The sequence below is a fragment of the Agrilus planipennis genome, unplaced genomic scaffold (genome assembly GCF_000699045.2).
Source record: "Agrilus planipennis isolate EAB-ADULT unplaced genomic scaffold, Apla_2.0 scaffold3, whole genome shotgun sequence".
Taxonomy (NCBI): Eukaryota; Metazoa; Arthropoda; class Insecta; order Coleoptera; family Buprestidae; genus Agrilus; species Agrilus planipennis.
Window position 1 is genome coordinate 653,541 of NW_020442460.1, and position 12,010 is coordinate 665,550.

Here is a 12,010-nt window from a genome sequence, read left to right on the forward strand (position 1 = left end):
GGCTTTGGAAATGGTTTGAGCCGGTTCATCTTTTTTGCTCCATGACCTCTTGCGTTTGACGTTGTTGTATACAACCCATTTTTCGTCCCAAGTGATGATGCGCTTCAAAAACGGATCATTTTCGTGACGTTTGAGAAGCGAATCGCAGATGTCAATGCGGCGATGCATACAGAATTCAGTCGTACGCGAAAAAGGCTTTCAATGTTTAAAATTTCATTTAAAGTTAATTTAGCTTAGACTACCAGCTTTGTGGTTTTCTCTTGAGTTAGAAAATCTATACCATGTAGTATAGTATCCTCGCTTCGCTAAGAAATAATTAGTTATCGTTGCCGAACATTCCCGAACTTTCAAGTAAATTCTCCAACATTCTCGAATTCTGTAGATGTAGAGCTTTCAGGAGAAATCTGTGACATTATGCAACGTTATGACTAGATGTCGGAACTCAATTGACACCCATAACTGACTCTCTACAATAAGAGTCGTTTGGGGTAATAGTATTTTAACCTCCATATCTTTGAAACTAATCCCTGCAGCTGAAAATTGAAACATCTTCATGGACGGGGGATGAAAAGAATATTATAATCCTTATGTGACTTCGGGATTCGCTTCAAGATCGTTAGCGGCACTTATGGTCAAACTACACTTACTTTTATCCATCAGCTTCAATTTGGGATGAAAAGTACATTTTGAATGGAATAAACTCGATAGATTAGCTAATGAAATGGCTGAGTCGAATATTTTTGAAATAATCAGAATACTCTTGGATAAGTATCTAACCTAACATTTTTTCAATGCTTCTGTAAAAAATTTTATGTAGTAGTGAGTAGAAAGATCTTTAATTTTCTTCATTCAATAGATTAGTTAATGAAATCGATGAGTTACGGTTGAGTTTTATTGAGCGTTTTGGGATGAGTATCTAACATATCATTTTTTCAATGTTTCAGTTAAAAACTTTTATTGTGTATCTATTTTATGTGAAGCCCGTTTAGTGGAATTGGAAGGCCAAAGGTTTTCAATTTTCTCCACTCGATAGCTTAGCTAATGAAAGCGGTAGAGTCGGGTCTTATTGAAATAATCAGAATGTTTTGGCAAAACAAAAAACCGTGAACATTCACGTTTCTGTTTGTTCGTTTTGTGACTGACTGCAGCGTTCGTGGATCAGAATTTAATTTGAATGGCCATTGTAGTTATTAGCCGGCGGGATGGCCTGCCACTCCCAGCGCAGTCCCCCCCCCTACCTAAATTGGTCGTAACACCCAGCACCTGACAAAGATATCTTAATAACTTAGTTTGACAGGTAAATTACGTTTCAGAGAGTTACCGACAATGCCCCATTAAAGTAAAATCCTTCGCGCCGGTGCTGCTTCTGCTTATGCTTATGCTATTTGCCCGATGGTCGAGTCGAGTCGAGTCGCTGATGATTTCTTATTGCTTCACCTGTCGGTTCATGTGTGAGGGTGAGTGAGTGTGTGTGTGTGTGTGTCAAATTGGCGAAATTGAAATATCCAGACAGTGTGATTATTAATTATTTACAGACTTCTTTCGAGATAAATGTTCCCTTTACTAGAAATTACCAATTTCAATTTCAATGGAACCTTTGCGAACGTGGATCCAACCAATAATACAGGATGTAACAGAAATAAGTACCTACTGAGCTTTGGAGGATGTAAACTAGATACAATAAACAACTGTACGATGAGTCTAGCAATGTTGTTAAAACTCTGCAGGGGCGGATCTTGAATTTGTGGGGTCCTGGGCTAATACTGCTTAGGGGCCCTACCTAATTACTCAACCAATTGCCATTTTGTCAAAAAACTGTTTCCTGTAGTGATGTAGATATATATAATAAATGTTAAGTACGGGAAGAAAATAGGACAACCGTAATATTTTATTTATTTATTAAAACATTATTTATTGCAAAATAAATTGACAGGTTATGAATGGTTATGTTATATAAATTATAAAGTAACCTTTCTGCATTTTTGTGCCGCAAATTCCTTTATTTGGTCATCACACTGTAAGTCCTTTGTTAAATCGCAATTTATGGAAAGAACTGATAAATGATTTAGTCGATAGTTCGACATTGTTGTCCTGTATTTGTTTTCTATATACGACATCCTGGAGAAAGAACGCTCCGCTTCACAGCTAGTGATCGGCAACGTTAACAAAATCTTTAAGATGGTACCTATAGCAGTTTGGTAAAATGTCAACAAATTTCTTTTCATAAATTACCCAAAACATTTCGCTGCAAGAGGTGTAAGATTCTGTCTTAGACTACAGTAATTAAAATTCTAACTGAATGCACTCATTCACTAAATGTCCGTCTACGTCATTTGGATAATAATAATTTCTAACAATAACAAAGTCAATTCGTTAATGTAGTCGACGATAGCAGAAGTGCGGAAAAATAACAAAATTGCGTCGGGCGATAAGCGGAGGGTCCCCCGTAATAGACAATACACGGAACACACCGACCGAAAACAGGCGACGGAGAATTCCCCGTTCCGTTTGATAGATGCGCACACGGGTTGATTGATCGCAGTGTTGTCAACCTTATGATCAGATTTTTTTAATTCTAGATAATTTTTATTATTGACAATATCGTCTATTGTTTTCAGTTCAGGTTGGGGCCCCTGAAACTCTGCAGCTGAGCCGATTATCAAATGCCTAAGATAAACAATCCAGTACTACACATAACGTTTGAACTAACCAAATTACATGAGACGAAATGAAGACAGAAGAGAATGAAAGATTATCTGTGGAATATTACTGCCTCAGCATTTGGTTAAATGATCCAAGGAAACCACAGAAAAACTTGGACCAAGGCAGACGGACCCGGAATCGAACCGACGTCCTCCCGAATGCTAAGCAATGGTTTAGACTTCTAGGCCATGCCGCTCGGTGTCTTGAGATAAGAAATTTTGGAGTATTTATTATAATAAGAGTTATTTCGCCACAGTATCAATTTATTTCACAAATAGAGTACTTGTGTTAGATTAGTTGCTGTTCATATCTCATGGAGATCCAGATTCCATATAAATGTGCTAACTTATCTATTAAAAGATTATAAGCAACGATTTTTGTAATGTTCTCATCAAACTGCCAAACAGTAAACGCAAATAGAGCAAAGATCCAGACGATCTGATCCGAAGGGAACAATCGATTCCACCTTACGAAAGTATCGGGTTTAAACATCCGCCAATTTTAACATTATTATTTAATACAACGGCAGAAAATTAGGACAAACAAAAGTTTTATCTGATACATGCATAAAATGGTGGTGTAAAAGTGATAAATTTACGTTTTATTACCACTTACAGTCGGTACTTTCATTTACACGAGTTGCATTCATTAGCTTGTAGTTTTTAATTTTTCCCCTTGCGAGGGTGATATACATTTTACTTAAGCGTAATGGATATGTATGCCCATCGTAATGAACTACAAGAAATAACACAGCATTTCAATTTGCTTTCATAAAAATCGCATAATTTATTGCACTGGAGGTATTAATTTAAACTGTAAACGCCCTTTTTGACCAATAACACGTGGATTATAGATCACAAATAAATTAATAACTAACTTAATTTAGTGCACAAAAATAGAAAAAATAAATTACTCACTTCGCTTGTGTTGTCTTTATGTACCTATTTACCTTATGATATCAACCTAATCGGACCTCGTTTGATTAAAGATTTCTTAGAATCATAACGAGGTTATGGTACGTAAAGACAACACGACCGAAGCGAGTGATGTTGTAGTCATGTTTCTTTCATTTGTTTACAGCAATGTGCTATATGTATAACCTCACTGTTAATTTATCACATTTACCAAGCTTGATTGTATTGATTGTATTTAATAAAGCGAAAATTACATAGTGTGTAACAGAAATAAATGTCGACCTTGCAAGAGATGATATAAAACATGACAATTAAGTAAATATTTATGTCCCAATGTTCACCGTTTTCAAGAAGAACGTAGTTGAAAGTACAAGAAAATTTGATTCTGGCTCTGGTAGAGAAATATGTCCCGCAACGCTGTACTCAATCAGCTGGTTATTACTAGGATCACTGTAGTATTTATTTGTTCTGTATTTTTTGCTCATGTATTACTTATCTGTCAGTTTAGATTAAGTGTGATTCAGGTTTTTTATGTTAATAGCCAACGTTTAGTAGCCGTTTATTCTTTTAACGTTTAAACCTTGTTCAGTTCAATAAACTAATAATTCTGGTATTAGTTTGTAAAGTTACAATTTCATCCTCAAACGTCATTTTCACTATATGAAACACGTCTGAATTTTTTTTTCGAAAATTAAAACATCTAATACCAACAGTGATTTTTCTAATTTTGTTATTTTTGTAGATGATCCACCATATTTGGAAGATTATTCAAATTAATTTGTTGAAGATCTTCTGTTGACATGGTGTTTTACTTTAATGCAGATAAACATTCCTATTTTATTTTTTTTCTTCCTCTAGTTATAAATTTTTAATCGCTTAATTTCGATGGAAACCAGTAAGCAATATGCTAAATTCATCAACCATCATGTACCAACAGTTATTTCAATTTGCATATTTTTCGACTCTTTCACTTTTTTTTAGCCATATTACCTCATATATAGCATGTACAATTTATTGATTTATTCTCTTCTAAAGTTCGCAGAAACAAGTCTTTTGGAGTAAATGTATTAAAAGGGTTAAATTGAAAGGTTTTATGTTCCTTTAGGTACTGATTTAAATTCCAGCTGTGGTGTTATCGACTACGAAAAATTCGAATACAACCCTGATTGAAAGTTTCCATTAGGAAAGTGACGGCCGCTTCACAACTTATTCAATTTGAAAGAAGCCGAACTCCTCCTTTTGAAACTTATTAGCATTTCGAAAATAATACCAGCTTGTCACGTAAAATAACACGGAGCACTAGATGTTGTTCGTTCGCAGGTCGACGCGTCGTTCTGCGGCCCTGCTGGCAGGTTCGTTATAAAGAATTCCGAACGAAAATTACACTGCTTACTAATTATTATAATTTCGCGTACAGTTTCTGGGAAATAACAGTTCAGCATATTTGCTATTTTTAAAACACTTATAATAAACGAGAAATCCTTCTCACAAACAAAAAAAGGAACAAAAAGACGTTGAAGAAAAAGTTGTCTAAGAATTAAGTACTGTAGATATATAGGGTTGTTCGGAAAGTCATTTCGTTTTTTCCCGACAGAGGATTTAATTGTATTCTTTTGCACCCAACTTCACATTTAAGCCGTATAATTTTTATATGCTTTGAGAGCTCATATAGCAAGGCTTGTGTGTGAAAAATTCCAATTAATTCTACGCAGTAGTTTTTGGTTGGTGCCCTTTTAAATATGGAGAGCGATAAGCAGCATTTTCGACATATCTTACTGTTTTACTACAGAAAGGGTAAAAATGCTGTTCAAGCCAGAAAGAAATTGACTGATGTGTATGGAGAAGGTGTGTTGACAGTACGCCAGTGCCAGAACTGGTTCGCTAAATTTCGATCCGGCAATTTTGATGTCGAAGATGCACCACGTTCGGGAAGGCCGGTTGAAGCTGATAAAGACGCGATAAAGGCATTAGTTGATGTGAACCGGCGAATAACAACACGTGAGATCGGATTGAGGTTAAATTTATCAAATTCAACAGTTTATGACCACTTGAAAGGCCTGGGATTATCCTCGAAGCTCGATGTATGGGTTCCCCATGTTCTCACAGAGAGAAATCTGTGTCGCCGCATTGACGTCTGCGATTCGCTTCTCAAACGTCACGAAAATGATCCGTTTTTGAAGCGCATCATCACTGGGGACGAAAAATGGGTTGTATACAACAACGTCAAACGCAAGAGGTCATGGAGCAAAAAAGATGAACCGGCTCAAACCATTTCCAAAGCCGATATTCACCAAAAAAAGGTGATGCTGTCTGTTTGGTGGGATTTTAAAGGAATCGTTTTTTTTGAGCTTTTACCGGATAACACAACGATTAATTCGGAAGTCTACTGTCATCAGCTGGACAAACTGAATGATGCACTTCAACAGAAAAGGTCAGAACTAATCAACAGGAAAGGTGTAGTGTTTTACCAAGACAACGCGAGACCTCACACAAGTTTGGTCACTCACCAAAAGTATTTGTTTATTATACGAAAACTGTCTTTCATTTCCACAAAAAAAAAACGAAATGACATTCCGAACAACCCCATATTTTGCTGTGTCACAGTCATATAGTAGGAGATAATAAATAGATGTAAAAAAGAGAAATCAGGAATATCAGAAGTATTGGAAAGGAAGCTGAATTTCCAATGTAGAACAAGTTAAAGGTGAAATAAATTGTGACTAAGGAAGGAACCTAAAATACGATGAAGAAAACTTTAGGTCTGAATTTAAGAGCTTCAATATGTTATTAAAGACTTAAGGGTTTAAGGCTTAGATATACAGGAATAAAAGATTAGGATGCATATAATGATATAGTGATAAACCAGAATGAATATGGCTGATCTTTTTCAGCACCATTTACTTTGGGCTTTCAACAGATTTTGAATTCTGTTTTGATTCCAGTACACATACAACCAGAGAAACAGAAAACTTCTATTAGCAAAAATATTAAGTATAGAGATGACTATCAATTGAAATCTAAACTTCTCTATTAGTTAGATACGTGAAAATGCTCTATTTAGAATTAAAAATTTGGATGATTGAAAACGCGTCTTCTTCAATAACCCCTCTTACAATCAGTACAATAAATTGCAAATTGGATGGGACCGTGGGGGCCCCACGCGCCTAAGTAATGATTAACTGGGGAGTAAGCACAAAATAATACAGATTTATATTTTTGTTTACTATCCCATCATCAACGGGAACCTTGTGTCTTCCTGTTTCTAAAACCAAGGAATTAATCGAAATCTAAACCTCTGCAATCGGTGGATATGTGTAAATGCTGTTTTGAATTAATAATTTGGATGTTTGAAAATGTCTTCCTCAATAGCTCCTGTTACTCATAATCACTACGACAAATTGCAAATTGAATGGGACCGTGGGAGCCTCACGCTCCCAAATAAGGACTAATCGGGGAGTTAACTCAAAATAATACAATCAAAATGCTGTTTGGAATTAAAAATTTGGATGTTTGAAAATGTCTTCCTCAATAGTCCTTCTTACTCACAATCAATAAGACTTTTGTGATCAACAGATTATCCTAGGTCTTGTTTAATCAGTTTGTCTTTGATTTTCAAACAGTTGTGTGGGATTTTCTGGCTTTATTTTGATGACGTATTTATGATATCTAGTTGAATAATAAAATACATGGACTCAAGTAGGTGTATTTTGAGAATTCCAATTTTTTTTTGGAAGCAGTGAATGTTCCATCTTCCTCATCAGGATTGTCTTACCGGTATACTGGTTAAGGCAAGGTTAAACTTTAGGTATGTAAACTAGCGGTAAGTTTTATTGATGAATGAAATAAATATCAAAAAAGAGCACAGTTGAATTATCTTCGTATCAGCGATCAGCGTAGCATTTGAAAATTGAATTTCCTGTAATCGTGAGTACACGAACTTGACAACGCCTGAGTAATTGAGTTGTTGTAGATCTTCAAGTTGGAAGTTTAGCGTTTTAGAGCTTCTCTTAAAAATTAATTAGCTTATTGCGTGCATCCGCAGAGTATTATAAAAAAGAAAACAAAAATAAAATCGCTCACGCTAAGAAGCCCGGCTAGAAATCGGTTACATGGAAATATAACATAATAATTCAATTACCTGCGGTCAACTTCTGAACATCATTACACTCGCGTGTCAAACTCGGTCATAATCACTTCGATACTCTGATCCTCATACACAAACGTACCTACAGGTACTTATTTTCTTCAATTTTAAAAAAATTACAGGTATTACACGGTATTATTTCTGCTTGAATTATTCCTTTTGATTTTTAAGAAGATTAACGTTAATTGTTTCCTTTGGTTGTTTTTATTTTGACTTTACCAAAAGTAGTTCCTAATAATTTATTTAGTTAGGCATTCTTTAATTTAAAGTCATTTGTCACTTATTATTACACATAAGAATTAAGTGAATAAAGAAAAAACTTGAATTGGTATATGAGGTTAGATTTGATAAGGAGTCGGATTCCTTATAGATGTTTTCCAAATTGCTTTTTATAACAGATAAAATCAATTAATATTTGTTAAATTGTTCCTGATCGAATTGTAGGGAAATACACTTTACATCAGCGAAAGTACCATCAAAATCTATATTAGCAAGTTCTGGAATTAAACGAATTTAAGACAACTATTACCTAGGCATCCAGGCAGAGAGCCTCACAATCTTTCATTTGATTATTGAAAACAATGTCTTTTAGAATTAGATCGATTAAACTAATACAGAAATAAAATTGTTTGTTTTTGTATCTCTTACAAACCTTTTAAAAAACTGTTTTATAATTTCACATCGTTATTGGATTTGAAATTAAGTCCTTTAAACGCATCTATATGAGTCGAAGCCTTCATCATAATAAGGTCGTCAGTTCTAAGATTGCTTGGACACGCACCTCCACCCAAAGCCTTAAACCGAAGAAATAGCGATTAGTTTAATTAATAGGGACTTGGGCAAATTTTCAGTCTTTTTCTAGTCAGGGATGAGAAAAATCTAAGGCGAAGTTGTGAACTAAAATAAGAAGCAGAATTCAACGAAAGAACAACAGCAGCTGCAAAAGTAGTTTATGCGCTAATTAATATAATTAGGAATACAAAATAGATGTTTTCAAATTAGTAAACAGATTCAGGAGTACAAGGAATCGCAAGGTGAAACAGAATGAGAAAGATGGATAGTCGTCAGGAACTACGAATTTGACCTGTACAGAGGGTTGAAGAGGACCTTAATTGATCCTATAACGGCCTGAAATAGAGGAGTTTTAGTCGGTTGGTCCGAGGACACCTTCCTCGGGAATCCGACAGTCTTCCACGAAAACAGGGAGATGTTAAACGTCTTCAGTGAGATACAGGATGTTCTTTTAACCGATGACATTTACTAGAAAAGAAAACAAGTTGTGGCTAATCTCGATGTTGAATAATCCTGGAGATTACCAGAAGTAATGGGTAGGTTATTTACGAAAAGAAATCATTGGAGTCTTCAACGGGAAAAAAAGAGTACTTAAAATCTCCAAGATGTAGAAGAATACTGCAACCAATGATATCTATAGGTACTTGGAAAATGGAGATAAATTTTACACAGTCGTATAAGTCAGATTCAAGATATTTGGGTGTTGCATTATCCCATGGTATTTATGAAGAAATGTGGTTTCTACGTCATCCTGCCGGAGGTTACTACAATTAATGGTGATTACAGGAAGGGAAACAAATCATTACAGGGTTATTTTTCGTGGACTTAGTTTAATAAGTGGATATCCTGATAGACATCGTTGAGCATTTTTGGGAAACTGGAATAATTAAAAAGAAAAAGAGAGGAAGTTTGAGGAACAGATGGACAGACGAAATCTGCAAAATCTTGCAGAGAGTGGTATGACGTTACACCAGGAAAGAGAGTCAGCCTAGGAAAAGAAAAGATGGAGAAATCTAGTTAGTGACACCATAATTAGACAAAATTAGGATTGTAAAAAGAACAGCAGGAACAAATGAGATAACGATTACCAAATAGATAATTGCCTTGCCCCATTTTAGTAGGAAGACCGTATGATAATTTATATTATATACATATAACTAAATAAAAAACCTTTTTCTATTTCAGGAAATAGGAAAATAAAATCGAGATAGATGAGAAGATGGTAGAAAAATGAAAGACATAGGTTGGTCTTCTGCATCAAATGATACTGTAACGATAAAGACAGTTCTCTTTTTGATTCTTAATTGATAAAATTAACTGAATGCAACTAATGAGAGTTTATGGTCGAAGAGAACTCTTTTACGTAAACTCTTGCCTACTTACTTCTTGAGAAAGTTGGATATTTGGATCAAAGATGAACTGACTTCGAAGTCGCCCATGTATTTTGCTTTCCTTAGTAACAAAATATAAACTAACAAAATAATGTTGTGCCTTTTAAACAGTGCTTTCGTTGGGAACGCATGTCAAATAACAAGAATGATTAAGAGAGCAGTTGAAATGGTTGAGCAGTTATGTTTTCTGTTATCGTCTTTGGCTGAAGTAGAAAACAAAGAGCCCGGAGTCAAAATAAGTGGAAATATTGCTCGCAATTGAGTCATTAACTTGCAATCGGAACTCTTTGGATCAGATAACGGTCCGCACACGCGATATGCTCAACGAAATTACAGTAAAAACTGTTGAACCGCTTTTTAAGTTATTTATTACGTTTTAAACACCTTACAAGGCGGCTTGGGTTAGAAAAAAAAACTTCTGCTGCGATGATTGATGCCCGAAGCAACACCACACATCAGAAAGGGCATGAATGTATGTATTTTTTATGTGCATATGTACTTGACGCTACAATATCAATCCTCGAAATAGTTAACGAAAGGAATTTAAATATTAATGTGAAAATTCCACTACAAACTACCTCAGGGTTAAGAGGGAATTTTTTTTTGTTGCTATTGTTACACTCCCGCCGAGAATTGAACCCTCATTAACCTAAGGTAGTTTGTAGTAGATGGAAAATTGAAAATAAATTTTCACATTAATATTTCATATTAACCACTATTAATAATTAAAAATGTCATAAAATTTAAATAATTACACTGTTTCTCATTCCGTAAAAATACAAGAACACATTAGCACCCACCTGTTAATGTACTAGGCCACACTTCCGGAAAGCATTAATTGTGTTAATTCCTGGATAATTTAATACAGAAAGGAAAAATTGCTGTTCTACAATTAATGGTATTTTTATTTTCCGTGTTATTATTAGATATAATAAAGGCGTCAATTTTTTCGAAATGAGGTAATTAAATATATAACTATTACATGAAATGGAATTAAATTACAGAAATATAACTGCAACACGGAAATGAATGTTTAAAATATTTCTAAAACACTGCCTACCGTGCTAATAATAGATTCAATCAGAAAAACGATTAAACTGCATGTAGCATTTGAAAAAATCACTGTAATAATTTTATCGTGTTGTAGTAATAGATTGTGTAAAATATACACGTAATAAAAGTTGTTGAACCGTGAAAAACAAAAGGATTTTTATACCGTGCTTTCTGATATCTGCATAATTGTTTAATAATATTTCATGCAACCATAATAGAATAAGTAATTTTCATATAAGTATTTATACATTCTCTTTGAAACGTTCTTTATAATAATGCTATCAAAATATTCGCCAAGCAAGTTCAAGAAGGCATATGCTTTTCGCACTTTAACTGACACAAAAGTGATAGACCCAAGAACACCATATAATAGAGGAAGTTTGTCAGTCAATATGTAGTCGAACCTGAAAATATTAATTAAAACTTTTGAAACAATTGCAAAACTGAAAACAACGAACGAATAAATGAAATACAACTTTGCACTGTTTTTGATTCAAAAGCTACGGAAGTATTTCTACACCAAAAAAGTAAAAAACCCAAAAACATAATAAAGGGTGTGTAGTCAATATACCGACACACTGGTATGACCTACAGGTATAGACCATTCCTAAGCATTCGGAGAAGACACCGACCGGTTCGATTCCGTGTCCGTCTGCTCTGGTCCAAGTTTTGCTGTGGTTTTCTTGGATCACTCTCTTTCGTCTTCATTTCGTCCATCTCATCTTGCTTACTCCAACCCACCGATTACCGCGATTCAGGAGGTCAAAGAGGGCCTCCCGACCTAGCCTCCGGCGTAGTCTGAAGGGACTGCCCGACCACCATCTGGTGGGAATAAAACATCCAAAAGCTTTTTTTTAACTGTTTTTTTTTTTTTTCGATATGCAGCCGATACGAAGTGATTGCTTCAGGAATTTGTCCTCAAGTAATGAAAGTAGGTACACTACGCGCCCTTTAACGTGGGCTAAAAGTAATAAAAGTAGGCGGTTGATGCTGCTAGGATGGAAGTGGGAAGG